This window comes from Chionomys nivalis, chromosome 17 (assembly GCF_950005125.1).
Source record: "Chionomys nivalis chromosome 17, mChiNiv1.1, whole genome shotgun sequence".
Taxonomy (NCBI): Eukaryota; Metazoa; Chordata; class Mammalia; order Rodentia; family Cricetidae; genus Chionomys; species Chionomys nivalis.
Window position 1 is genome coordinate 58085548 of NC_080102.1, and position 27404 is coordinate 58112951.

General features: G+C 44.5%; 1 pseudogene; it reads right to left on the minus strand.

The window, feature by feature from the left end:
- Nucleotides 1-9301: 9301 nt before the first annotated feature.
- On the minus strand, nucleotides 9302-26748 carry LOC130888435 (ribonucleoprotein PTB-binding 1-like; annotated as a pseudogene).
- Between the last annotated feature and the right edge of the window lie 656 nt (nucleotides 26749-27404).

Below are 27404 nucleotides of genomic sequence, written 5' to 3' on the forward strand. Positions count from 1 at the left end.
TTAAGGCCACCATTCTCACCAATGACAACTGGCTCCTGCATTTACACCATGTGCCACACCCTGAGGGACTGGTAGGTGTCAGCTTAGAGTGAACCCCGAGAACTTAATGAGGGGTCAGCAGCCTGCTGTGCCTCCTGCCTCCAGCCTGCCTGAGTCTGCCTGAGTCTTCACTGGCCAGTGAAATTCTTTAAGTAGGCTTCTGTTTTTCTCAGCCTTGTAAAGGTAAGCAGGCTTTTCTACTTCATTTGGAGGTTGGGGGGGGGGGGTGTGCTTCCGGGAAGCTGCCTCGTCCATGCCACAGTCACATTGGTAAAATCTCATCTGGTGTTTTTTCTGCCTAGACCTTGTCAACCTATGACAGCAAGAGACCCAAAGAAGACTGCGACTGGTGTGGTGGTCCATCTCTCCAGCTGTCTTCCTAATTAGAACCATCCTGGGTATCTTCTATATTCCAGAATGTGTCCCGAGCATTCGGCGCAGGTCGTGGTGATGGCGGGTATCCCGGCCTGTGGTGCCACTCTGTTCTCCGGCCCCGAGTCCCCAATTTTATGGCGATGTCTCCAGACACGGATCCCCCCATTTCTCCTTGGAGGAGCTGCCATTTCCAGATACAGAAGTGGGGCTTATTCGAGCCCCTCCAGACCTTGCCCCACAGTGGTGAGTGGTCACTCCCACCCTTTCTGCTTGGAGTATCCCGCCCTCACACACACACACCCTGGAAACTGAACCCACCCCAAACTGTGAACCTTGAACTGTAGACAGCCTTTTTTACATCCCGGAGAACCAGCCCCATTCTGTCTAGCCCAGGCTGGTTTCTTAAGTTCGAGCATCGTCTAGCCTCAGTTTCTTGTGTTCTGGAACTACAACTCGGTTTCACATATTCTTTTGTTTTTGAGAATCTTTTTTTGTTTGTATTTAAACTCAGATCTTTCTGCTTCTACCTCCCAAGTGCATCTACCGAGCCCAATTTCATACAATGCTGGTGATCAAATCCAGGGCCCATTCATACTAGGCACCAGCTCCATATCTGAGCCTTGTCCCTTGCCTGCATGCCTTAAACATTACTTAGCCATTAATGATGGGGATTAGATTTCATCTCAGCACTCAGGAGACTGAGGCAGGAAGATGATAGGCTTCGCGGCCAGCATGAGATAGGGAGTACCAAGCTAGCCTCACACACAGAGGGTCTGTCTCAAGAAACAGCTAGCAGCCGGGTGGAGCCGGGTCGTGATGGTGCAGCACTTGTGAAGCAAAGTTTGGTGGATCTCTGAGTTCCCTGCCAGCCTGGTCTACAGAGTGAGTTCCAGGACAGCCAGGGCTACACAGAGAAACCCTATCTTGAAAACCAAAAAATATAAACAAAGCAAGCCATCCAGAAACGGTGGGACAAGTCTGATTGAAGTAGCTGGGAGGTGATGCATGCTGATCAGGAGTTCTTGGCCTCACACAAACCCCACACAACATAAGTTAGTTAGTTGAAACAAAACTCAGGGCTTTAGCACCCTATCCTAGAAAAGCTGATCTAGCCCCGGCCTCCCGCTTTGCAAAGGATCTAGCCAGCCTCTGCCTTCTCCCTTTCTTTCCTCAGCCTCAATGGGCGGTGTGTGCCTCTCTCTGGCTCAAAGACTGTTAAGGGCAAACTGGATGACAGGAGGTGACAATGCCGAGTTCTTACCGACAGCCCTCAGGCTGGAGAAGCCACCTTGCTGGCATCGTCAACAGAGGTGGGAGGAAGACTCACTTGCCTTTTGTAGAGTTCTTCAACCCCGTCCTTGTCTCTTCCCTTTCAGTGCTGACTGTTTGTACCTTGTACTCATGGTCGTCTTTTTTCTTTGCGAAAGCATATGACTCTTAAACCCCACAGTGGCATATCTATTGGTTCCTTCTAATGAAGAATCCTTTCTTTTTCTCTCCTCTTGTTTTGACTCCGGTTTACTGTATGTAGTCCCGCCTGCCAAGGACTGTTGATCCTCCTGCCCTAAGCCAACTGAGTGTAGGTAGTATAGGTATGTAACTTGTCTTAGGGGGTTTCTGAAGTTTTACTTTTAAAATCATCTATGTAGGGGTGGATATCCTTGATCTTTTAATCCTTCTGTCTCCGCATACAAATGTAGGGAGTACAGGAATTCCACACCAAGCCTGGTTTGTTTGGTTCTGGAAACCAAACCCAAGTTTCTGCATGGTGGGCAAGAGCTACCCCAACTGAGTCACACCTGGAGCTCAGGCAGGCTAGCTTCAGACTAGGTATTTCTCTCTTTTAGTGAGAATACCTCATGATGGAACTGCAGATCTTACCCATTGACCCTGATTTTTCTCTTGCTTTCTTTCTCTCTCTCTCTCTTTTCTTTTAGCCTATCTAGATGACCTGTTTTTCTGACTGAGAGGCTTTAGAAGTTGCACACACAAGGGGGGTAGGTGGACGCCACTCTTCTTCTGAAGCTAGTGAGCTGTGTTCTGGGTGGGAGGGAGGAAGAGGAGGCTGTCCCAGTCCTGTGTCATCTCAGTGACACAGACTCTCCCCTGTGTATCCAGGCAGCGTTGAAGGTGTGTTCTGACCAGAAGCCCTCGAGACGCCCACAGTTAACTCCCTAGGCACCTCCGTGCGACAAAATGGAAGTCACCAGCCCTAACCAGCCCATGTCCCAACCTCAGGCTGATGAAACTAGGAAGATGGAACCTCACCCCCACTGCTTGAAGGTTTAGTCACCTCACCCCTTGGGGCAATCTCCTATCCCTCACATTTAGACAGTTCTAGGGAGTTTGTGGATTTGTCTTAAAACTAGATGCTAGAGTTAGGGTGAAGGTGTATGCCTATAATCCCAGCACTCTGAGGCTTAGACTAGAGACTAGCCATAAATTCAAGGCCAGCCGGGCCTCCACGAGGAACAGTAGTCTAGGCTCTGGTGGCTCTCTCTCTAAAACACAGAAAGTGAACGACAGGACTAATGCTCAGTGTGCCTAGCATCCACACTGGCTCTGGGCCTGGCTTCTTTAGCATAAAATAAAACCAGGTGGAGTGTGCCATGAATACCCGTATTGGGGGGCAGAGAAACAGGATCAGAGAGTCAAGGCCATCTTCCAACACAGAAGGTTGGAGGCCTGTCTAGGAGGAATGCCACTCTATTTTAAAAACAAACAGCACCTACCCCCAAATCTTAATGCCCCAATCTGAGAAAACAGTGACATATCAGCCCATTCCAACCACATTTTCCTCGTGAATCAAAAGATCTTTCTGACAGAGAGAAGAAAATCAAACATCCAGATGTGCAGGGCTATTTCCAGTGACTCACATCTGGAATTGGCCTGAGCCAATTGAGTTCATCCTTGTGCACAGCACAGAGGAGCTGTTGGGTAAGAACTCCCTGCTGGCCCTGTGGGAGGCACTGACAGGAAGATTTGGGGACCATGGAGACCCCCACCTGTGCCAATAAGAAAGGCAGAAATGCTGCTGGCCCTGCCACCCCTCAGAAAATCTGATGTTGTGCTGCCCCCTTGTGGCACTTCTGTACCAGTTCCGTGTTTGTGAGCCTGGTTTCCTGGGGTCCCTGCTTCAATTCCTGCCACAAACTAGGGTGACTTGGTGTCCTCAGAGATGGGGGAGGGAGGCTTCCACTGCTCTGTACCCATCTGACGTGATTTTATCCTTCTTTACTTCATTCCATTTCTACAGTATCCTAATAAAAGAAGAAAATAGCTTTCATAGATGTTCTGCCCAGGGGATGTCACTGAAGAAACTTCATAAACCACATTGCTGGTTCTTCCTGGCCCCGCTGTCCATAATGAGAAACGATTGGCACTAAGCAAGAATGTGAAATCGATGCCCTGGGTGAGATTCAGAAGCACAAGAAGCCTGACAGTGACTGTCTGTTCTGTGTGTAGTTACCTTGTTTGGTATGTGTTCATGTGCAGAATCCAAGGAAAAGGAACGGCAGGGTTGCTGAAGCTGGCCACCCCGGCACCTGGAGATGGAGACAGGTGAGTCTCCGTTTTTGTTCTGTTGTTTTTTTTTTTTGTTTTTTTTTTCTTTTGGAGACAGGGTTTCTCTGTTTGTCCCTTCCTCTCTAGACCAGGCTGGCCTTGAACTCACAGAGATCTGCCCGCTTCTGACTCCTGAATGCCAAGATTGTAGGTGTGTGCCACCTTTTGAGGCAGATGCATCTCCACCACAGTGGCCTTGAGAAAGCCTGTGTTGAAACACAAGGTGTCCAGCACCCATGAATTTACATTTGACACCGAACACCTGTGCTACACACACATACCTTGAGCTGCAAGTGTGTGTCTACGGACACCGCTGAACACGTACACAGTGTAAGCATATAGTGTGTGAGTGCATCTGCACACACTTAAGTCAAAATAGTGTAAGGGAGCACAAGCTCAGCCTGGGGTGCTGTGGACCTTTAGTCCCAGCACTCGGGAGGCAGAGGCAGGCAGATCGCTGTGACGTCAGCTTGATCTACAATTGCAGAACTTGCTGTCCCAGGAATCCTGGGCTACCCACAGAAGCCTGTCTATAAAGAAACAAACAAGGAGAAGGGAAACGAGGAAGCAGCACAGAGTTAGTTAAAGAAGCAGGTAGAAGACCTGACCTCCTCTGCAGGAGCATCCTGCCGGCCAGACCTAGGAGAATGAGACAGGATGCTGCTGCTGAGAACACTGGGTGGTCCTCTCTGGTGCTAGATGGTTGGCAGTGCCCAGCAAGCCAAGCCCCGAGGAATCTTCTTACTGTTAAGTAGAATTTAGTTGGTGGGCTGACAAGGTGATCCCAGCTTTGTTAGCACTGTGGGTCACCTGGATGTCTCAACTCTCTGCAGCACGGGACTACACGCCTCTCAGAAGCCAAGGCCCTGCACTAGGGAGAAAAGAAGGCCACCTTGATCGATTCTACTGGTGCTAACCCCTGATGTTCCCCAATCATGACAATATATGTTTTCGATGTTGGAAATAAATTGGCATTGTTAAATGAGCTAGCTTTTGGTTGTTTTGATACAGGGCCTGTTGTCTGAGAAATCACATCTCCATCACACACAGGAAGTAGAGAGGGAGAGTTATCTGTAAGTAGAGAGGGCAAGGCTTTAAGTTCTCTAAGCCCACCCACAGTGACAGACTTCCCCTAACAGGCTCCTGTGCTACAAGTTCCAGAATCTCCACAAACTGCACCACCAACTGGGGACCAAGCACTTACATTCATGAATTTATAGAAGACATTTCTCTTTCAAACTTCATGCCCACTGAGCCAATCCACAGGCCCCAGGGTAATCTTTAGTTCTAAGGCACCCTTCGCTAAAAAATTAAGTCTCAAAAAAATATCCAAAAGGAGGGCGGGGCATGGGGTTGCATCCCTTTAATCCCAGCATTCAGGAGGCAGTAGCAGATAGCTCTCTGTGAGTGCCAGGTCTACATAGTGAGACTCAGTCTCCAAGTAAATAAATAAATAAATAAATAAAGCTGACAGTTACCGTCTATAAATTGAAAAGAGAGAGAGATTTTTGCCAAGTGAGATGGTGTGTGCTCTAGTCCTTCTACTTGGGAAGTGGAGGGAGGGAGATTTATTGGACGTTATCCTTGGCTAATTTGTAAGCTCAACATGTCTAAAATTTGTGAGATTTTTCTGTCTCCATATAAAAGAAAGAGCCGGGTGGGGGTGATGCACGTCTTTAATCCCAGCACTGGAGAGGCAGAGGCAGGTGGATCTCTGTGATTTGGAGAGGAGGTCTAGGAAGAAAGACCTTTTCATGCCTTTCCTGATGATCCCTTGGACTCTCAGAGCAACAGGAAAGCACTAGCCAGGTGTACGTGCCTATAACCCCAGCTCCGTGGAGCCCAAGCAGGAGGATCACAAACTCAATGACAGCCTAAGAGCTCGTCTCAAAACAAAAGCCGGAGGTGGAATTCAACAGCAGAATGCTTGTCTTGCATGCCCACAGCCCTGGGTTTGAGCCCCAACAGAGCAGAAACTACGGATAATAGCGGCTTTTGTGCCCATTGGGCTGATAAAGTGCTCTGCAGACAACATTCCTGTCATGAAGAACCATGTCTATAATGTATATTTGAATGTTTCAGGGAATATAAAATAAGTGATTAGAAATGTAAATGTTTAGGGAAATGTAAATGACTTTTGTACATACAGGGCTTCTCCTCCTCCTCCCTCTTCTGCTCCCCCTTCTCGTCCTCCTCCTCCTCCTCCTTCTCCTACTCCTCCTCCTCCTCCTCCTCCTCCTCCTCTTCTTCTTCTTCTTCTTCAGGATATTTTAAGATAAGGTTTCTCTGTAGCTTTGATGGCAGTCCTGGAACTAGCTGTTGTAGACCAGGCTGGTCTTGAACTCACAGAGATCCACCTGCTTCGGCCTCCCGACAGGCCGGCCATACAGGGCTTCTTTATTCTGCCTTTCAGTTTTTTATTCCTTTCTTTTTTATTTCTTTTTTTTCTTTTGGTTTTGGTTTTGTTTTCTGTTTTTTGGATTTTCATGTTGTCAAGGCTGGCCTTGAACTCACTATGGAATGAGGCTGGTCTTGATTTTCTTGCATCCATTTCCTCAGTATTTTGAGTTCAGACATGTGGCAGCTGCCTAGCTTGTGTGTATGTGTGTGTGCATGGGTGGTCATGCGTGTGTGAAAGTGAGGGAATCTTTTGGGTGTCTTCATCTTCTCTCCCCAGCTTACATTTTGAGACAATGACTCTCACTGAACCTGGAGCTCACAGACTGGCTAGGCTGCCGGCGAGGAGCTTCAGGGATCAGCCTGTCCCCACCGTCCCCAGCTTTTATATGGTGGAAGGAATCTGGACTCCAGTCTTCACGCTTAAACAGCAGGCATTTTACTGACTGAGACTTCTCCCTCGACCCTCTTTCCAACCTTTGCAAAGTCTGAAGTTGCTTCTAAATAAGAAAGTGTTTTAAAACTGAACTGTATAACTGGGCGGTGGTGGTACAAGGACTTGGGAGGCAGGCCGAGGCAGGCAGATTTCTGTGAGTTCAAGGCCAGGCTGGTCTACAGAGTGAGTCCTAACTGCTTCCATCACTACTTAGATACCACGTTTTGAAAAAGCAAAAATACGTAGATAGATAAAATAAAATAAAAAAAGCTCCAAATTTCGACCAAACTAGATAGTGACACATTGTCTCTTGAGTGGTAGGATTGCACACATGTGCTACCACATCCAGCTGTATACAGAAATTTTGAAGGGCTCAGTGGGGGAAGGCACTTGCTACCAAGCCTGATGAGTTCAGTCCCCTAGACCTCCGTTGTGGGGGGTGAGAACAGACTCCCTCGGGTTGTCCTCTAGCTTCCACATATGCTCCATGCCACGAATATTCACTCATAAATAAATAAGCACATAATAAAAATGACGATAAAAGAAAACAGTACCAAGCTGGGCATGGCGACACTTAGGTGTAATGCCAGCACTTAGACATGATCCTTATACTACTTAGACCTTGAACTTCTGATTCTTCTAAGTTGAAGGAGAAGGATCAGAACTCTCAGGCTAACCATGGCTCAACATTTCCCAGTTGGAGGCTAGCCTGGGTTATATGAGACATGGTCGTAAGTAATAAACAAGTGGACCTAGAACCCATGTGATGCCCTTATGCCTGTAATCTCTCCAGCTGGGAGACGACAGAAGGATCATAAATTCAAAGCCAGCCCAAGTTCCAGGCCAGCCTGGACTGTATAGTAAGATTCTGGCTCCACAAAACAAAACAACAAGGATTAGTTGAATGTGGCAGCACATGCCTTTAATCCCAGCACTCAGAAGCAAGAGATCTTTGTGCGTTCAAAATCAGTCTATATGTGGAGTTTCCGGACTACAGAAAGACCCTGTCTCAAAGCAATGACAAAAAACAAAATCAAGGATTGATTGAAGGAAGAAAAGGGAGAAGGAGGTAAAGACATCACACACTAGTTGAGTACATGTTCACACACATGAACACACATGTACACACACATGACCACGCATGTACACACACATGACCACACATGTACACACATACATACATACACACACACACAAGCTTGGGTGGTGGCACATGCCTATCCTTGAGTTCTTCCCAAGGTCCTGTACATATGATGTCCCCACTGCAAAAATAAATAGATAAGTAAATAAAAGAAAAGATTTAAAGTAGGGACAGTTAAATGCACCATGGGATCCCCTACATTATGGAATAATATGTATCTGGAAAGATGAATCAAAATTTCTAAGCCGGGCTTGGTGGCACATGCCTGTAACTCCAATACTAGAAAGGCAGAGACAGGAAGATCAGAAGTTCAAGGTCATCCTCAGTTAAATATTGAATTTGAGGCCATTTTGGGCCTCAAGAAACCTCTCAAAAACGAATAAAACCTTGCAGTAATAGCCCCAGTTATTAAGTAGACACACCTGGGAACACAGAACCTCAAAGAGTTTCCTCCACCAGATTGGCCTGCAGACATGACTGCAGGGTGTGTTCTTAATTGTTAACTCCTGCAGGGGAGCCTAGTCTCATTATGGTGGAGAATGTGATCCTGGGACAGGTGGTTTTGTGGTACAAGGAAGGCAGAAAGGCAGAGACAAAGCCAGTAAGCAGACTTCATCCCTGGTCTCTGCCTCAGTTCCTGCCTCCAGCTTTGAACCTCAGCTTTCCTCATTGATGGATGGTGAGGTGTAGTAGAAAACAAACCCCAGTCTCCCCGAGTTGGTATCAGTCATGGCGTTTATCACAGCAGTGGAAACCTTACTAGGAAAGACCCAGAATGAGACTAGACCTCTCAGCCATTTCAGTCCCTTGAGGGAGCCTCCCATTGACTATCACAATAAAGACCAGGATTTCCTGAGGGTCTAATTCTCTACAGTGGTACAACCACCCTAGAAGATTCCAGACAGGGCTTGATAAGATTAACCCCTTCTGGTCCTGACTGAGGCCACTCTACCTTGAGACCAAAGCAGGCTTGTTCCCAGCCATCCATCCCAGAAGGCTGTCCACGTCACCCCTGACAGATGAGCAGGGTCAGAGCACTGACAAGAGTCAAAGGTCACCTCCTCGAGCAGATTTAAGCTGGGAGTGGCTCTAACAGACGAGATAACTCAAATGGACTTAACAGACATCTAAAGAAAATTCCATCCAAACAGAAAAGAAAATACCTTCTTCTCAGCACCTCATGGAAGCTTCTCAAAAATTGAGCACATACTAGGTAGCAAAGCAAACCACAATAGATACGAAAAATTTGTCATACCCCATGCATCTTATCAGATCTCCATGACTTAAAATTAGAATTCAACAGCAATGCTAATTCTAGAGCCCACAAACACATGGAAATTAAACAATGCTCACCAGCCCCAGGACTCCTTGCCTGCCAAGTTACTGGATGAAAGCAGGCTATGTAGATTCAGGTAGGGGTTCAGGGAGATGCAGTAGTCCTTTGGGGGCTCCTCCAACAGTGACACCCCAGGGGTCATTGGCAGGGACACATTGTCCTTCAGGAGGCCTCAGAGCCCCACAGAGACTGGGTGTATAGTGAGCTGGGTTGCTGGGGGATGCAGACTCATGGGCTCCCGGTCACCCCAGAAGGGCCCAGCAGTGGTGGTAGTAAGGGTTGTGGCTTCCTTCCCTCAGCGGGTTGCAGTTCCAGAGCCAGCACCACCACCTGCAGACAGCTCCCCAAGGAGGGAATTGACAGGTTGGCCCCCAGCCTGGAGGGACGAAGAGGGGAGTCTCCCAGGATCCCAGGTTTCTTCTGGCTATGGGGGTGCAGGGCTAACTGGAGCAGTGCAGTGGACAGGGCAGGTCTGTTCAGCCGTGGCATGGAGGAGGCGCACCCAAAAGACTCTGCTGGCCACTGGCACCTCATGCAGCAGAGGATTGAGCAGCAGCTGGAGGGAGGTAGATGGGCCCAGATTGTCCAACAGCTGCAGGATGTTTGGCTCAGGCGGGAGTCCCTTGCCCCGATTGAGAGTCGTGTCCTGGGTAGCAATTTCTGCTGCCAGCATGCTGCGGGCAGGAGGACCTGGAGCACAGAAGGACACACGAAGGTGACTGCCACCCAGGGCCAGGCCGTCTGACTGCTGTTGTGCAGCCTCTGCCGTCTCTGCTGTCTCATCCGCCAGTACTGCAAAGCCCTTCAGCTGCCCACCCTGACCACACGGCAGCTGACAGAAGGTGGGCATTGGCTTCCACATCATTGAAGCCAGGTGGCAGGTGGTCCACACAGAGGCACCGGGAGTGCAACAAGGCAGGGGGCAGCTGCCCAGCATCTGTGCAATGCACATACAGTGTGTGGGGGCCCCAGTGGCTTGCCCAGCAAATCAGACTTGGCCCTGGCAGCCGAGTCTTTCTTCATGTACTCTGCAAAGCCATAGCCCTTAGAGTGGCATGTGCGCTCGCTGTACACTACGAAGCAGCGCTCCCGGCTGCCAAAGGGCCGCACCAGCTCCTCACACTGCCTGGGTTAGGCTGGGCGGCAGCTTGGCCACACACAAGAGAGCATCTGTAGGCTGCAGCTGAACTGACAGCTCCCGCTCTCGAAGGCGGCTCTGGTGGAAGGCCTTGACGGCAGCTTCAGCCTGCTCCCCATTCAGCAGGATCACGAAAGCTTCACTGTATTCGTTCACCAACAGTCCTTGAGTTCATTGTCGCTCAGACGATTGTGTACTTCCGGGTTGGTCAAGTCCCCCGGAAAACCCCGGATCAGTATCATGGCAGCGGATATGGAACCGGCACTCAGTAAGTTCCAGGCGCTTCCGGATCTCTTCAGGATCCAAGGACAGCAGCTCCTGTTCAGGTGCTCATCGATATGCCGTCCACAAAGTTTCCCCTTTGGCCTCTGCCTTCAGGTTGAGTGGCAGCCAGTGAGTCAAGAACTTGAAATCTTTGAAGAAAGAATTTGAAGTAGACACTAGAAGATGGAAGATGTCCCATGCTCTTGGGTAGGCAGAATTAACATAGTCAAAATGGCAATCTTACCAAAAGCAATCTACAGATTCAAAGCAATGTCTATCAAAATCCCAGCAAAATTCTTCACAGACCTCAAAAGAACAATACTCAACCTCATATGGAAAAGCAAAAAATCCAGGATAACCAAAAGAATCCTGTACAATAAAGGAACTTCTGAAGGCCTCACAATCCCTGACTTCAAACTCTACTACAGAGCTACAATACTGAAAACAGCCTGGTACTGGCATAAGAACACACAGGAGGACCAATGGAAGTGAATCAAAGACATGGATATCAATCCACACACCTACAAACACCTGATTTTTGACAAAGAAATAAAATAGAAAATAGAAAAAAGAAAGCATATTCAACAAGTGGTGCTTGCATAATTGAATATCAATATGTAGAGGAATGAAAATAGATCCATATCTATCACCAATCACAAAGCTCAAATCCAGAAGGATCAAAGACCTCAACATGACACCAACCACACTGAACCTCATGGAGGAGATGTGGGAAATTCACTTGAACAGACTGACACAGGAGACCACTTCCTAAATAGAACCCCAGTAACTCAAACACTGAGAGCAATAGTTAATAAATGGGGCGTCCTGAAACTGAGAAGCTTCTGTAAAGCAGAGAACATTCATGGTCAACAAGACAAAATGGCAAGTTACAGACTTGGAAAAGATCTTCACCAACCCCACCCCACCCCCATCAGACAGAGGACTGTTCTCCAAAATATACAGAGAACTCAAGAAATTGGTCATCGACAGAACAAATATTCCAGTAAAAAATGTGGTATGGACCTAAACAGAGAACTCTCAACAGATGAATCAAAAATGGCTGGAAGACACTTAAGGAAATGCTCACCATCCTTAGCCTTCAGAGAAATGCAAATGAAAATAACTCTGATATAACGTCTTACACCTGTCAGAATGGCCAAGATCCAAACACCGATGACAGCATATTCTGGAGTGGATAAATGGTAGGGTAAAGGGAACACTCCTGCATTGCCGGTGGGAGTGCAAGCTGATACAGCCACTTTGAGCATCAGTATGGTGATTTCTCCAAAAATTAGGAAACAACCTTCCTCAAGAACCAGCAATACCACTTTTGGGATATATATATATCTCCAAAGGATGATCAATCATACCACAAGGGCATGTGCTCAAACATGTTCATAGCAGTATTGTTTGCCATAGCCAGAACCTGGAAACAACCTAAATGACCCTCGACTGAAAAATGGATAAATAAAATGTGGTACATTTACACAATGGAGTAATACACAGCAGAAAAAATAATGACATCTTGAAATTTGTAGGCAAAATGATGAATGCAGAAAGCATCAAAACCCAGCTGATCATTCATAACCCTGAGAACCTAGACAACAAAGAGGACCCTAAGAGTGACACACAGGGATCTAATGGACATGGCAAGTAGGAAAAGACAACTCCTGAGTAAATTGTGAGCATGGGGTCATGGGAGAGGGTAGAGGGGATGGGGAGGCAGGGAGGGGAGGGAAGAAAATTATATCTCACTAAAAACGATAAATGATTTAAAAACGTAGAGCTGGGAGTGGATAGCTGATCTTGAGGTTCGGTCTTGGGTTCGACTGGCAGGACAAGCAGGCAGTGGAGACATTTGGAGAAGGTGGGGTGTGGCTCTGAGGGACTGGAGGTCAGACGGTGACAACAATGAGAGCCTTAGCCGTAGGAGATGGTTCAACGCAGTGGCAATGGCTGGTATTTCTGAGACATGAGATCTTAAAGGCCTGGAACTAGGACAGCACCAACTGTACCAGGTTTAGAATCCACATGGACAGAGACACAAACCAGAACTAACATCATCTAAGGGGCCATGAGAGCTAAAGGAGTCTAAACACACTCAGAAAAGCTACTTGGGAGTTGCCCTAGCACCGAGGTCTGCTCTGAATTTTTCATTTGCATTCTCAACTATTTTGGTGTTTATTTGGTTTATTTTGAGAGGATTTCCCCCTCTACTTTCCCTAAAATGTTGGCCCAGAACATCAGGTTTCATTGAAGAAACCACATGTGCCTCCTCCTTCAGGGCTGCGGATTCCAGGACCACTGATGGAGTTTTTTCCTCTTATCACTTTGAACATATCAACCCACTGCCCACTGGGGGTCCTAGTTTTCTGTCTGGTGGGGAATTGGATGAAGAGTTTATGGAGAAAATGTGACAAAGTCTATTCCTCTCAGCCCCGTAAGATAGAAGTTAGTCACTTGCCCTGGAGTGTCCTGGGAAACAGAGCATTGCCACAGTATCCCAGAGTGAGTCAGAGGCTACCATGTTACTCTGATCAATCTGAGTCTACTAAAAAAGGAACTGCTTTGAGGATGGATGTGATGGGCTCCATGAGCCAAAAGTCATGACAGCATGTTAGGGTCTGTGAGAAGTGGACCATGCTCCCCACCCACTAATAGATGGGTGTCAGTGTGTGCCAGTTGGATTTTGTCAATTTGACACACGCTGGAGTAATCTGAGGAAGAAGGAACTTAACTATGTAATAGGTAAGTCTATGGGGAATTTCAATCAGTGACTGATGTCCCTGGGCTGGAGGTCATGGCTGTATATATAAAATAAGCTGGCTTAGAGAGTCAAGGAGAGCAAGTCAGTAAGTGGCTTTACTCCATGGTATCTGCTTTGATTCCTGCCTCTAGGTCTGGTCTTGACTTCCTGCCCTGACTTCTGATGGTAGCTTCTGATAGGAAAGTGAAAGGGAAGTAAACCTTCCTTCCTCAAGTTGTTTTTGGCCATGATGTTTCTTCACAGGAAGAGAAAGCAAGTGTATGTACCCGCCCAGCAGGTCCAGTTATTCCAGGGTCTGATGAGGCGCTACCTGAAAGAACATGGGCGAGAGAGAGGAATGAGGCCAAGTAACATTCTCTTGTCAAAGCCTCCGTTTATTAGTGTAATGGCAGTGGATTATATAGCCACTGGATGAGGAACCTGGGTTCGTTTGAGGGCTTTTCTGGGGAAACAAAGGTCACTAGTCAGCACACATCTGGTAAGCAGAAACATTCTTATTGTGGGTCCGCTTAACAAACAGCTCTCAAGATAGTTGGGATATGGAGCAGGTTCCGTTGGCAAAGAGCTCTCAAGGTAGTGGGGCTTTCTGCAAACATTCTTAGGACAATGGTCCCTGCTATCATCTTTGGGAAAATGGCTCCTCACAAATCCCCCTTCCTTGTATTATGCAGGCAGCTATTAAGTGGAGGGCACCAGGTCAGAGTCTAACCACGTCATCAGACCTAAAGGACTGGGACAAGGAGAGACCCTCCTCTTGAGTGGTGGAGCATTTTTTCCTCTCCTGGGTACAGAGGGGTGTCTCATGGGTAGCATTAGTTCCTTGGAGCTCCTCAAATAAGCAGGTCTTTGACCGCAGGGTCCCTGTCTTAGGCTATGTGGAGGGCAATCCTCGTTCACCTGACATCATGCCATGTTGAGCCGGCCTGTACGGCCTCTGTATGATGTGCTGTTCAGGGGAGGGCTCCACAATATTCCTGTTGGCCTCTGTATGTATCATTAATGAAAAACTGTGAGGAGCTCCTCAAATAAAAGGTATCTCGTATAGGTTGAGTAAAGGTATAATTTGGACACCAATGACTTGATCTTCGGACCAGAAGAAAGGCACTTTCCAAACCCAGTATACACCTTTTAGTCTGGCCTATGGTATATACTCCTTCCTAAGTACCTACTCCAACATAAAATTACGAGTGCTGCCTGCCAAAAATTAGGGCAGTGTAAAGATATCAAAATCTAAAATTCTTAACATATGCATTAAACCCAAACTTTTTACAGTGTGTGTCAAACATTTCCCAACATCTATAAGCAGTTACAAATATCATTAGGTGACCGGCGGCGGAGACACCGGCGTGCAGGCAGGCCCAGGCAGGCCCAGGCGGCGGAGACACCAGCGCGCAGGTAGGCGCAGGCAGGCACAGGCAGCAGAGACACCGGCGTGCAGGCAGGCACAGGCAGTGGAGACAACAGCGTGGGGGGGGGGAATTCCGGCAAGCAGACCCGGCGGGGGTGGGATAGTCCAAGCATGAAATAGTGAAGCCCACGCTGAGAGCAGATTGCCCCACTACAATTAAATAAACCCATTAGATAGCATCGATAGGAGGAGATGGGCAGATGCCAAAGCAAGAATTCACCCAACAATCTGAAAAACAACATGAAAACACTAGAACTCAATGATCTTACAACACAAGGACTTGAACACCCTAACACAGAAGAAGAGGAAAAAATAGACTTTATGAAAGCAATAGAGTCCCTTAAACAACATGTAAAAAACGTCCTCATAGAAATGGATGAAAAGTATAATAAAAAGTTTGAAGAAATGAGCAAATACGTAAATGATACCCTGGGAAACCAAGAAAAAAACGATCAAACAGGTAATGGAAGCAGTTCAAGAATTGAAAACTGAAATGGAAGCAAGGAAGAAAACACAAACTGAGGACCAGCTGGATATGAAAAATCTAGGTCAACGAGCAGAGACTACAGAAACAAGCATAATCAATAGAATACAAGAGATAGAAGAAAGAATCTCAGATTCTGAAGACACCATAGAGAAAATAAATGCACTGATCAAAGAAAACAGCAAAACCAACAAATTCTCATCACAAAACATTCAGGAGATATGGGACACAATAAAAAGACCAAACATAAGAATAATGGGGATAGAAAAAGGAGAAGAGTCACAGCTCAAAGGCCCAGAAAATATTTTTAACAAAAGTATGGAAGAAAACTTTCCCAACATAAAGAAAGATATTCCTTTGAATATCCAAGAAGCATACAGAACACCAAATAGACTGGATCAAAAAAACCATTCCCTAGCCATATAATAATCAAAACACAAAATATACAGATTAAAGAAAGAATATTAAGAGCTGCAAAGGAAAAAGGCCAAGTAACTTATAAAGGTAAACCGATCAGACTTACACCTGACTTCTCTATGGAAACCATGAAAGCCAGAAGGTCCTGGATAGAGGTACTGCAGCAACTAAGAGACCATGGAAGCAAACCCAAACTACTATACCCAGCCAAGCTATCATTCATTATCAATGGAGAAAACAAGACACTCCAGGATAAGAACAAATTTAAACAATACATAGCCACAAATCCAGCCCTACAGAAAGTAATAGAAGGAAAATCACAACCCAAGGAATCCAACATTGCCAACACTGCCTACAATAACTCAGGCATCTAGCGACCCTTCAACAGCACAACTCAAAGAAGGGAGACACACAAACTCTGCTACCAAAAGCAATAGGAATAACCGGAGTAAACAACCACTGGTCATTAATATCACTTAATATTAATGGTCTCAATTCACCTATAAAAAGGCACAGGCTAAGAGATTGGATATGAAAACAGAATCCAACATTCTGCTGTTTGCAAGAAACACGTCTCAACCATAAAGACAGGCATCTACTCAGAGTAGAGGGTTGGGAAAAGGTTTTTCAAGCAAATGGTCCTAAGAAAAAAGCAGGTGTGGCCATATTAATTTCTAACAAAACTAACTTCAAACTAAAATCAATCAGAAGAGATCGAGATGGATACTTTATATTCATAACAGGAACAATTCAGCAGGATGAAGTCTCAATCCTGATTATCTACGCCCCTAATATAAAAGCACCCACTTATGAAAAAGAAATATTACTAAAACTCAAGGCAGACATCAGACCACACACACTAGTAGTAGGAGACTTCAACACACCTCTCTCACCAATGGACAGGTCAATCAGACAGAAACCTAATAGAGAATTAAGAGAATTATTGGAGGTCATGAAGCAAATGGACTTAACAGACATCTATAGAACACTCCACCCAAATAGGAAAGAATACACCTTCTTCTCTGCAGCTCATGGAACCTTCTCAAAAATTGACCACATACTTGGAAACAAAGGAAACCTCCACAGATACAAAAAAATATCAGTGTCCACCTGTGTCTTATCAGATCACCACGGATTAAAGTTAGAAGGCAACAACAATGCTGCCCCCAGAAAGCTGATAAACTCATGGAAACTGAACAGTCAACTACTGAACCACACCTGGGTCAAGGAAGAAATTAAGAAAGAAATTAAAGTCTTCCATGATTTTAATGAAAACAAAGAGACAACATACTCAAACCTATGAGACACGATGAAAGCAGTGCTAAGAGGAAAGTTCATAGCACTAAGTGCCCATTTAAAGAAAACGGAGAAAGCATACATTGGGGACTTAACAGCACACCTGAGAGCCCTAGGAAAAAAAGAAGCAGACGCGCCCAGGAGGAGTAGAAGACTGGAAATAATCAAACTGAGGGCAGAAATCAACAAAATAGAAACACAGAAAACAGTCCAAAGAATCAATGAAACAAAAAGTTGGTTCTTGGAGAAAATCAACAAGATCTAAAAACCCCTATTCAAACTAATTAAACAACAGAGAGAGAACACTCAAATAAATTAGATCAGAAATGAAAAGGGGGACATAACCACAGACACAGAGGAAATTCAGAGAATCATTAGATCTTACTACAAAAGCCTGTATGCCACAAAACTGGAAAATGCAAAAGAAATGGACATTTTTTTAGATAAGTACCATATACCAAAGCTAAACCAAGACCAGGTGAACGATCTAAATAGACCTGTTAGTTGCGAAGAATTAGAAACTGTTATCAAAAATCTCCCCCCCAAAAAAAGCCCAGGACTGATTTGAACAGAGAATTCTCAACAGAAGAAGTTCAAATGGCCAAAAGACACTTAAGGTCATGCTCAACCTCCTTAACGGTCAGAGAAATGCAAATCAAAACAACTTTGAGATATCATCTTACACCTGTCAGAATGGCTAAAATCAAAAACACCAAGGATAGCCTTTGCTGGAGAGGTTGTGGAGAAAGGAGTACTCTCATCCATTGCTGGTGGGAATGCAAACTTGTGCAACCACTTTGGAAATCAGTGTGGTGGTTTCTCAGGAAATTTGGGATCAACCTACCCCTGGACCCAGCAATACCACTCTTGGGAATATACCCAAGATATGCCCTATCATATGACAAAAGCATTTGTTCAACTATGTTCATAGCAGCATTATTTGTAATAGGCAGAACCTGGAAGCAACCTAGATGTCCTTCAATGGAAGAATGGATGAAGAAAGTGTGGGATATATATACATTAGAGTACTACTCTGCGGTACAAAACAATGACTTCTCGAATTTTGCATGCAAATGGATGGAAATAGAAAATACTAACCTGAGTGAGGTAACCCAGACCCAAAAAGAAGATCATGGGATGTACTCACTCATAATTGGTTTCTAGCCGTGGATAGGGGCCACTGAGTCTATAATTTGTGATCCTAAAGAAGCTAAATAAGAGGGTGAGCCCAAGGAAAAACATATAGTTATCCTCCTGGCTATGGGAAGTAGACAAGATTGCCGGGCAAAAAATTGGAATCTTGGGGGTGGGGTGGGATGGGGGTAAGGGGAGATGGGGAGAGAAAAGTGTGAAGGAGAGGATGTGGGGAACTTGGGGAAATGGGATGATTTGAGATAAAGGAAGGTTGGATAGGTGAGCAGGGAAGCACATATCTTAGTTAAGGGAGCCACCTAAGGGTTGGCAAGAAACTTGAACCTGGAGTGGCTAACTGGTGCCAGGGCAATGTCCCAAGTTATTTCCTTGGGCAGCTGAGGATAGGGAACCTATCCTATAGCCATACTGATGAATATCTTGCATATCACCATAGAACCTTCATCTAGCGATGGATGGAGATAGAGACAGAGGCCAACACTGGAGCACCGGACTGAGCTCCCAAGGTCCTAATGAGGAACAGAAGGAGGGAGAACATGAGCAAGGAAGGCAGGACCATGAGGGGTGCACCCACCCACTGAGACAGTGGGTCTGATCTATTGAGAGCTCACCAAGGCCAGCTGGACTGTGACTGAAAAAGCATGGGATAAAACCGGACTCTCTGAACACGGCGGACAATGAGAGCTGATGAGAGGCCAAGGACAATGGCACGGGGTTTTGATCCTACTTCATGTTCTGGCTTTCTGGGAGCCTAGACAGTTTGGATGTTCACCTTTCTAGACCTGGATGGAGTGGGGAGGACCTTGGATTTTCCACAGGGCAGGGAACCCTGACTGCTCTTGGGGCTGGAGAGGGAGGAGAAGAGGAGTGGGGGGAGGGGGAGAGGGCTGGGAGGAGGGGGAGGGAAATGGGAGGTGGGGAGGAGGCAGAAAATTTTTTTTCAATAAAAAAAAAAAGCCCAGGACCAGATGGTTTCAATGCAGAATTCTACCAGAACTTCCAAGAAGAGCTAATACCTATACTCCTTAATATATTCCACAATATAGAAACAGAAGAGTCATTGCCAAACTCCTTTTATGAAGCTACAGTTACCCTAATACCAAAACCACACAAAGACCCAACCAAGAAAGAGAATTACAGGCCTATATCACTCATGAACATCGATGCAAAAATTCTCAATAAAATACTGGCAAACCAAATCCAAAAACATATTAGAAAAATTATCCGTTATGATCAAGTAGACTTCATCCCAGAGATGCAGGGCTGGTTCAACATACGCAAATCTATCAATGTAATCCATCATATAAATAAACTGAAAGAAAAAAACCCATATGATCATTTCATTAGATGCTGAAAAAGCATTAGACAAAATTCAACACCCCTTTATGATAAAGGTCTTGGAGAGATTAGGGATACAAGGGGCATACCTAAATATAATAAAAGCTATTTACAACAAGCCAATAGCTAACATTAAATTAAACGGAGAAAAACTCAAAGCCATCCCACCAAAATCAGGAACACGACAAGGCTGTCCACTCTCTCCATACCTCTTCAATATAGTGCTTGAAGTTCTAGCAATAGCAATAAGACAATATAAGGGGATCAAGTGGATTCGTATTGGAAAGGAAGAAGTTAAGCTTTTGTTATTTGCAGATGATATGATAGTACACATAAGTGACCCCAAAAACTCTACCAAAGAATTCCTACAGCTGATAAACACCTTTGGTAATGTGGCAGGATACAAGATCAACTCCAAAAAATCAGTTGCCTTCCTATACACTAAGGATAAGGAAGCAGAGAGGGAAATCAGAGAAGCATCACCTTTCACGATAGCCACAAATAGCATAAAATATCTTGGGGTAACTCTGACCAAGGAAGTGAAAGATCTATTTGACAAGAACTTTAAGTCTTTGAAGAAAGAAATTGAAGAGGATACCAGAAAATGGAAGGATCTCCCTTGCTCTTGGATTGGGAGGATCAACATAATAAAAATGGCAATTCTACCAAAAGCAATCTATAGATTCAATGCAATCCCCATCAAAATCCCATCAAAATTCTTCAAAGATCTGGAGAAGACAATAATCAACTTTATATGGAAAAACAAAAAACCCAGGATAGCCAAAACAATCTTATACAATAAAGGATCTTCTGGAGGCATTACCATCCCTGATTTCAAACTCTATTACAGAGCTACAGTATTGAAAACAGCTTGGTATTGGCATAAAAACAGAGAAGTCAACCAGTGGAATTGATAGAAGACCCTGACTTTAGCCTACAAACCTATGAACACCTGATTTTCGATAAAGGAGCTAAAAGTATACAATGGAAAAAAGAGAGCATCTTCAACAAATTGTGCTGGCAAAACTGGATGTCAATCTGTAGAAGAATGAAAATAGATCCATATCTATCACCATGCATGAAACTCAAGTTCAAATGGATTAAAGACCTCAATATCAGTCCAAACACACTGAACCTGATAGAAGAGAAAGTGGCAAGTACTCTACAACACATGGGCACAGGAGACCATTTCCTACATATAACCCCAGCAGCACAGACACTAAGGGCATCATTGAATAAATGGGACCTCCTGAGACTGAGAAGCTTCTGTAAAGCAAAGGACACTGTCACTAAGACAGAAAGGTAACCCACTGACTGGGAGAAGATCTTCACCAACGCCGCAACTGACAAAGGTCTGATCTCCAAAATATATAAAGAACTCAAGAAACTAGACCGTAAAAGGCTAATCAATCCAATTATAAAATGGGGTACTGAGCTAAACAGAGAATTCTCAACAGAAGAAGTTCAAATGGCCAAAGGACACTTAAGATCGTGCTCAATTTCCGATCAGGGAAATGCAAATCAAGACAACATTAAGATACCATCTTACACCTGTCAGAATGGCTAAAATAAAAAACACCAATGATAGCCTCTGCTGGAAAGGTTGTGGAGAAAGGGGTACACTCTTCCATTGCTGGTGGGAATGCAAACATGTACAACCACTTTGGAAAGCAGTATGGGGGTTTCTCAGGAAATTCGGGATTTGCTACCCCTGGACCCAGCAATACCACTCTTGGGAATATACCCAAGAGATGCCCTATCATACAACAAGAGTATATGCTCAACTATGTTCATAGCAGCATTGTTTGTAATAGCCAGAACCTGGAAACAACCTAGATGCCCTTCAATGGAAGAATGGATGAAGAAAGTATGGAATATATACATATTAGAGTACTACTCAGCAGTAAAAAACAATGACTTCTTGAATTTTGCATACAAATGGATGGAAATAGAAAACACTATCCTGAGTGAGGTAAGCCAAACCCAAAAAGAGGAACATGGGACGTACTCACTCATATTTGGTTTCTAGCCATAAATAAAGGACATTGAGCCTATAATTCGTGATCCTAGAAATACTAAATAAGAAGGTGAACCCAAAGGAAAACATATAAGCATCCTCCTGAATATTAACCTTCATCAGGTGATGAAAGGAGACAGAGACCCACATTGGAGCACCGGAATGAAATCTCAAGGTCCAAATCAGGAGCAGAAGGAGAGAGAGTACGAGCAAGGAATTCAGGACTGTGAGGGGTGCACCCACACACTGAGACAATGGGGATGTTCTATCAGGAACTCACCAAGGCCAGGTGGCCTGAGTCTGAAAAAGCATGGGATAAAACCGGACTCGCTGAACATAGTGGATAATGAGGACTACTGAGCACTCAAGAACAATGGCAATGGGTTTTTGATCCCACTACACGTACTGGCTTTGTGGGAGATTAGGCAGTTTGGATGCTCACCTTACTAGACCTGGATGGAGGTCGGTGGTCCTTGACTTCTGACAGGACAGGGAAGCCTGATTGCTCTTTGGGGTGATGAGGGAGGGAGACTTGATCCGGGGAGGGGGAAAGAAATGGGAGGCGGTGGCAGGGAAGAGGCAGAAATCTTTAAGAAATCAATCAATCAATAAATAAAATAAAATAAAAAAACACCAAATATCATTAGGTCAATTCCAGTAAGAGCACAATGACAGACATTGTTGTTAAACACCACCAGTTCCAGTCTCTGAGCAACAGTTAAAACCCCAATCTTCCCCCTTCTATGTGAAGAGGGGTTAATATTTTAATCCAAATGAGTTCTGTGTCTCAAAGATTAAAACAGTCAGATGTTTAGTCTGCATCTTAGCTCCAAAACAAATAGAATTTAAACTGCAGAAAATTGTAGTCTCCATGGTCAGGTCATCTCAGCGGGGTATCTGTGTCTGCTCCCAGGTTTGGAAGCAGCTCAGCATTTGTGCTTCAGGGCAGGTGGGATTCCTGGGTGAGATGAACTGGATTCAGCTACCTGAAGCACATCTTGGCAATTATCTCAAGCTTTGTTTGGACTCTCTGGATGCAGAATGACACCCTGTAGAGAGGTGTACTGGATCCTGTTATCAGGCACTCCTCTCCATGGGGGCAGGGAAGGCTGGATCAAGGATTCCCTTTCAACTTGTTTCTGGAATCCTTTATGGGGTGTTTGCAGCTACGACATCATCGGGGCCAGCTTTTATTTTCTTTCTGTGAAAAACAGCATAAACATATCCTCGACTCCAAATATATATAGGTTGGGTCTTTTCAAAATTCATTGCAGAGGCTTTTTTACCTTGCCTTAGTAAAGGTCAGCTTGGTGTCATCATGTCAGACCTGTTTGCACCAGGATCTGTTCGTAACTTATATATGTTGCTTTCAAGGAGCCTTGGTATGCTCCATAATTTCTTTTTATTATTAACCATATATGCAGTTCTTCCATTGGAAGAGCCATTTGTAAAATTTAGTATAAAATCTTTTAAGGGATTTTTTAGCTATAACAGCAAAATACAGTTGTGTGAATTGTAGCAATGATCATCTGGGAAAAGATTATTGTTCTGGCCTTTGAATTGAGCAAACACAACTGTCCTGGAATCCATCTTAAAATTATCAATGAATTTATTGTTTAGTATAAGAAACATTGAACATAGTCAATATTCTGTCAAACCATCTTCCATATTTTTCTCTGCCCTTTTGTACCAGACAGGCTACTGTTCTAAATTAAGAGTTTAATATCTTAACTGTCATAACTGGAAAGGTTGAGTCATAAAAAGCATTTTGCCTTTTCATAAAACTGTTGTAGAAAAAGTTTTACATTTAATACACACACTTGCCATAGCTATAATATACTGTACTTGTTGATTGTTGTATACTTTACCTGTGATTTATACTGTACTTGTTGAGTACCTGTTAGGCAGCTTTTATAAGCTCTCTACTGGAAACAGGCTCATTGTTTTTTGTAAGAATTTTACCTAGTGGCTCAAGGTCTCCCATAAGAATATTATAACCCGTGCTTTAACCATTGAACATCTAATTAAAAGTTTATAAGCTATCCTCCTCTTCAGTCTGCCTGCAGAAAGGAAAATGGGGAAAGGAAGCATTTTAAGTAATGATTTGAGCCTCATTAAACATCAACATGTAGAAGAATAAAAATAGATCCACATCCATCTCCATGTATAAGATTCAAGTTTAAATGAGTCAAAGGCCTCAACATATAAAAGTTACATTGAACCTAACAGAGAAAAAATTAGAAGTATACTTTGCCACATCTCAAACACAGCCTCAGTGGCACAAACACTGAGAGAAATAATAAATTAGATCTCCTGAATTGAGAAACTTCTGTATAACAAGACTATAGAGTGGGAAAAGATCTTTACTTATCATAAACCCACTCCAAAAGCATATGAAGAACTCAGGAAATTACTTATCAAAAATTAATCCAATAAAAATATATGTTACAGGCCTAAACTGAAAACTCTCAACAGATGAACTTAAAAATGACTGAGAGACACTGAAAAAATGCTCAAACATAAAATCCTTTACCCATCAGAGAAATGCAAATCAAAACTCTGAGATTTCATCTTATCCTTGTAAAAATGACCAAGGTTAAAAATTACTACTAACAGTTTATACTTAAGAAAATGTGGGTAAAGAAAAAACTCCATTGCTGGAAGTGCAAATTGGCACAGCCACTTTTGGATCATACATAGTATTGAAAGACCTAGATAAATCCAGACCCCCGCCCCAGCAGGAAGAGAAGAATCAAAAATCCAGCACCAGCCAGCTCAGCGACTGTGTTTCAGGAACTAGCTGAGACAAAGCCAGACCGCAATCCCTAGAACAATCCCGAGAAACAGGGAGTCTCCCCCTTGCTACCATCACCTTACTGCTCTAGGAACTAGCTGATCAGGACCCTGGGAGTGGTCCTGAGAGGCAGGGAGTTGCCCCCTTGTGACCATCACTGGAGTTTTGGAACTTTCCATGAATTCTCTGGATTACTGGGCCGTGGCTACTTCCCTCAAAAACTCCTTCTCCCGGTCACTCGAGGTCGAACTCCTCCCCTGCGTGGGCCACGAGACTGGGCCCCGGTGTACCGGCCCCCATCCCATCCCATCAACCAAAGCCCCGTGTGACCACAGCAAGGACGGTCTCCCGTGAGTCACTGGGGGTCCTGCCATCCCGAGACCTAACTGAGAGTCTCCCCAGCACTGGGGAGCCCTCGTTATGGCTATTTATTTTTAATAGGCCAATATCTACTTTAAAACTCAGCAATACCCCTTTTGGGCCTAAATACAAAAGTTGTTCAACCATACCATAAGGACATGTGCTCAGCTATCGACCGCCTTGATGGGTTACTCTGTCTAGGGTCTGTAACCCGCCTGGCTGGTGAGTTATTCCAGGGTCACAGAGAGGTACCACCTGAAAGACATGGGCTGATAAGAGCAATGAGGCTAAGCATATTTGTCGAAGCCTCCGTTTATTAGAGTCATGGTTACAGCTTATATAGCCCCTGGATGAGGAGCTTGGGGAGCTAGGGCACAGGATCTTGCCACATGGTCCACGCCAGTACATAGGCCAAGAGGTTCCGATCGGTCAGGTCACGATTCCTTGGTCAGGAAGTCACAAGTTGACCCACCTAGTTCTCTAGATAGTTTGGAATGTGAGGCAGGTTCCGCTAACAGATAGCTCTCTATTAACTGTTAATTTGGGTGTGGGATAGGCTTTGTCAATAAGACTATTCTCAATACAATTGAGAAGTAGAGCTCTCTGCAAAACTCCTCACGGCGGTGCTTCCTATAATAATTTGGGGGGACATGGCTCCTGACACTCAGCTATGCTTACAGTAGAATTACTTTATCATAGCCAGAATCTGAAAACAACCCAAATGTATCTCTTTCACACCAGGATAAATGAGACATCATCCTTCTAAATAGCCATGAATATGACAAAATATCTTGGAGTAACTCTAAGCAAGTAGGACTGAAGTTTGGGTCCTGTTATCTCTGCTTGTGAAGGGGGAAATGTTTTTGATTTTTAACCATGGTCACTTGTTAGAGCACAACTCTGGCCCTCGATAAATTTACTAAGAGGCTTGAGTCTCAGCAGTCCACCCTGAAGCAACACCTGGCAGCAGGAAAGGACCACAAGCTGAGACAACTCGACTCCCACCCAAGAGTGGACCATACAAATGGAAAACTTTGTATGATAAGAACTTCAACTCTTTTAAGAAAAGGAAATTTAGACTTTAGAAACTAAAATGATCTCCTATTTTTTGGGGGAAGTAGAAGAAACACAGCAAAAATGACAATCTCACTGAAAGCAATCTACAGATTCAGTGTAAATGTCCATTAAAATTATAGCAACATTCTTCAAAGAACTTACCTACAGATTTAATGTAAAAGTTCATTAAAATTATAGCAAAATTTCTCATAGAACTCAAAAGAACAATCCTCAACTTTATAAGAAATAAATAAAAACTCAGGATATCCTAAACAATGTTAAAATCCTCTGAATGTATTACAATCTTTGATTTGAAAACTTTCCTAAAGAACCACAGTACTGAAATTAATCTACCTTTGATATAAATTTATACGCCTACAAACTAAAGACTTTTGACCAAGAAGCAAAATTATAAAAAGGATAAGAAGCATATTTAACCTCCTTTTACTGTCATGAAGCTGTATTTTTCTGAGTCTAGTTCCCTTTATAGCAAACCAGCCTGGCAGCTTTGGCTCTCTATGGCAGGGGCTTAAGACATAGGCTCTCTAGGCCTGGCAGTCAGTCTGCTTGGCAGACGTAGTTGTGTGGGTTGTACCCTTACTTCTCACATCTCGAGGGACTCCTTTTTGAGTCCACAAGCAAACACATCCTGTTTACCGAACGCCTGCCCCATGTCTAGGGGTGAATTTCTGACCCTGTCAACACCAACCAAGGGCATTTTTTATCAATAAAATAAAAAGAAGTCTATAAATCTTTCTTTTTAGCTCTTACTCCTCTCTCTCTGAGTGACTATTTAAATTCTTGTATGAATTTCTCTTCCTTTGAAATTGTCTGTCCCATGTCTATTGGGCGACAGTGAACCTGCGCCTGCCTCGTCCTACAGATCTGTCCGAGTCCTGCAGCCGGCAGAACCTTCTTTTCTTTCTTGTCGTCGTCCCAGGACTGCGCTTCCGTCCAACAGTTGGCCATTCTTCAGGTACCTGTTCGGGCGCCACTGTACCCGCGCAACAGGTCCAGTTATTCCAGGGTCTGAAGAGGTGCTACCTGAAAGAACATGGGGGAGAGAGAGAGAAACGAGGCCAAACAAAATTCTCTTGTCAAAGCCTCCGTTTATTAGTGTAATGGCAGTGGCTTATATAGCCCCTGGATGAGGAACATGGGTTGGGGTGGGGGTCTTTGCCAAAGTAGCAAAATTCACTATTCAGCACACCTGGTAAGTGGAAATATTGTTTTTGTGACTCCGCTTAATAACCAGCTCTCAAGGTAGTTGGGATGTGGGGGCTCTCTACAAATATTCTTAGGACAATGGTCCCTGCTATCAAAATATTTGGGATGTGAGGCAGGTTCTATTAGCAAACAGCTCTCAAGGTAGTGGGGCTTTCTACAAACATTCTTAGGACAATGGTCTCGATATCATCTTTGGGAAAATGGCTCCTGACAAGTATACAGTGTCCATACCCAGTGAAGGACAACATCCATAGCCTGTTATAATTCACATGATTACACCTACTGTGATTATTAAAGTGGAAAGCGTTTCTATTAGGGTTTGGAGGTGTAATCCCAAAGGAAGGATCCTGTGTTTGGACTCTGATCCCTAGCATGTGGCCATGTTTCAAAGTTGGAGA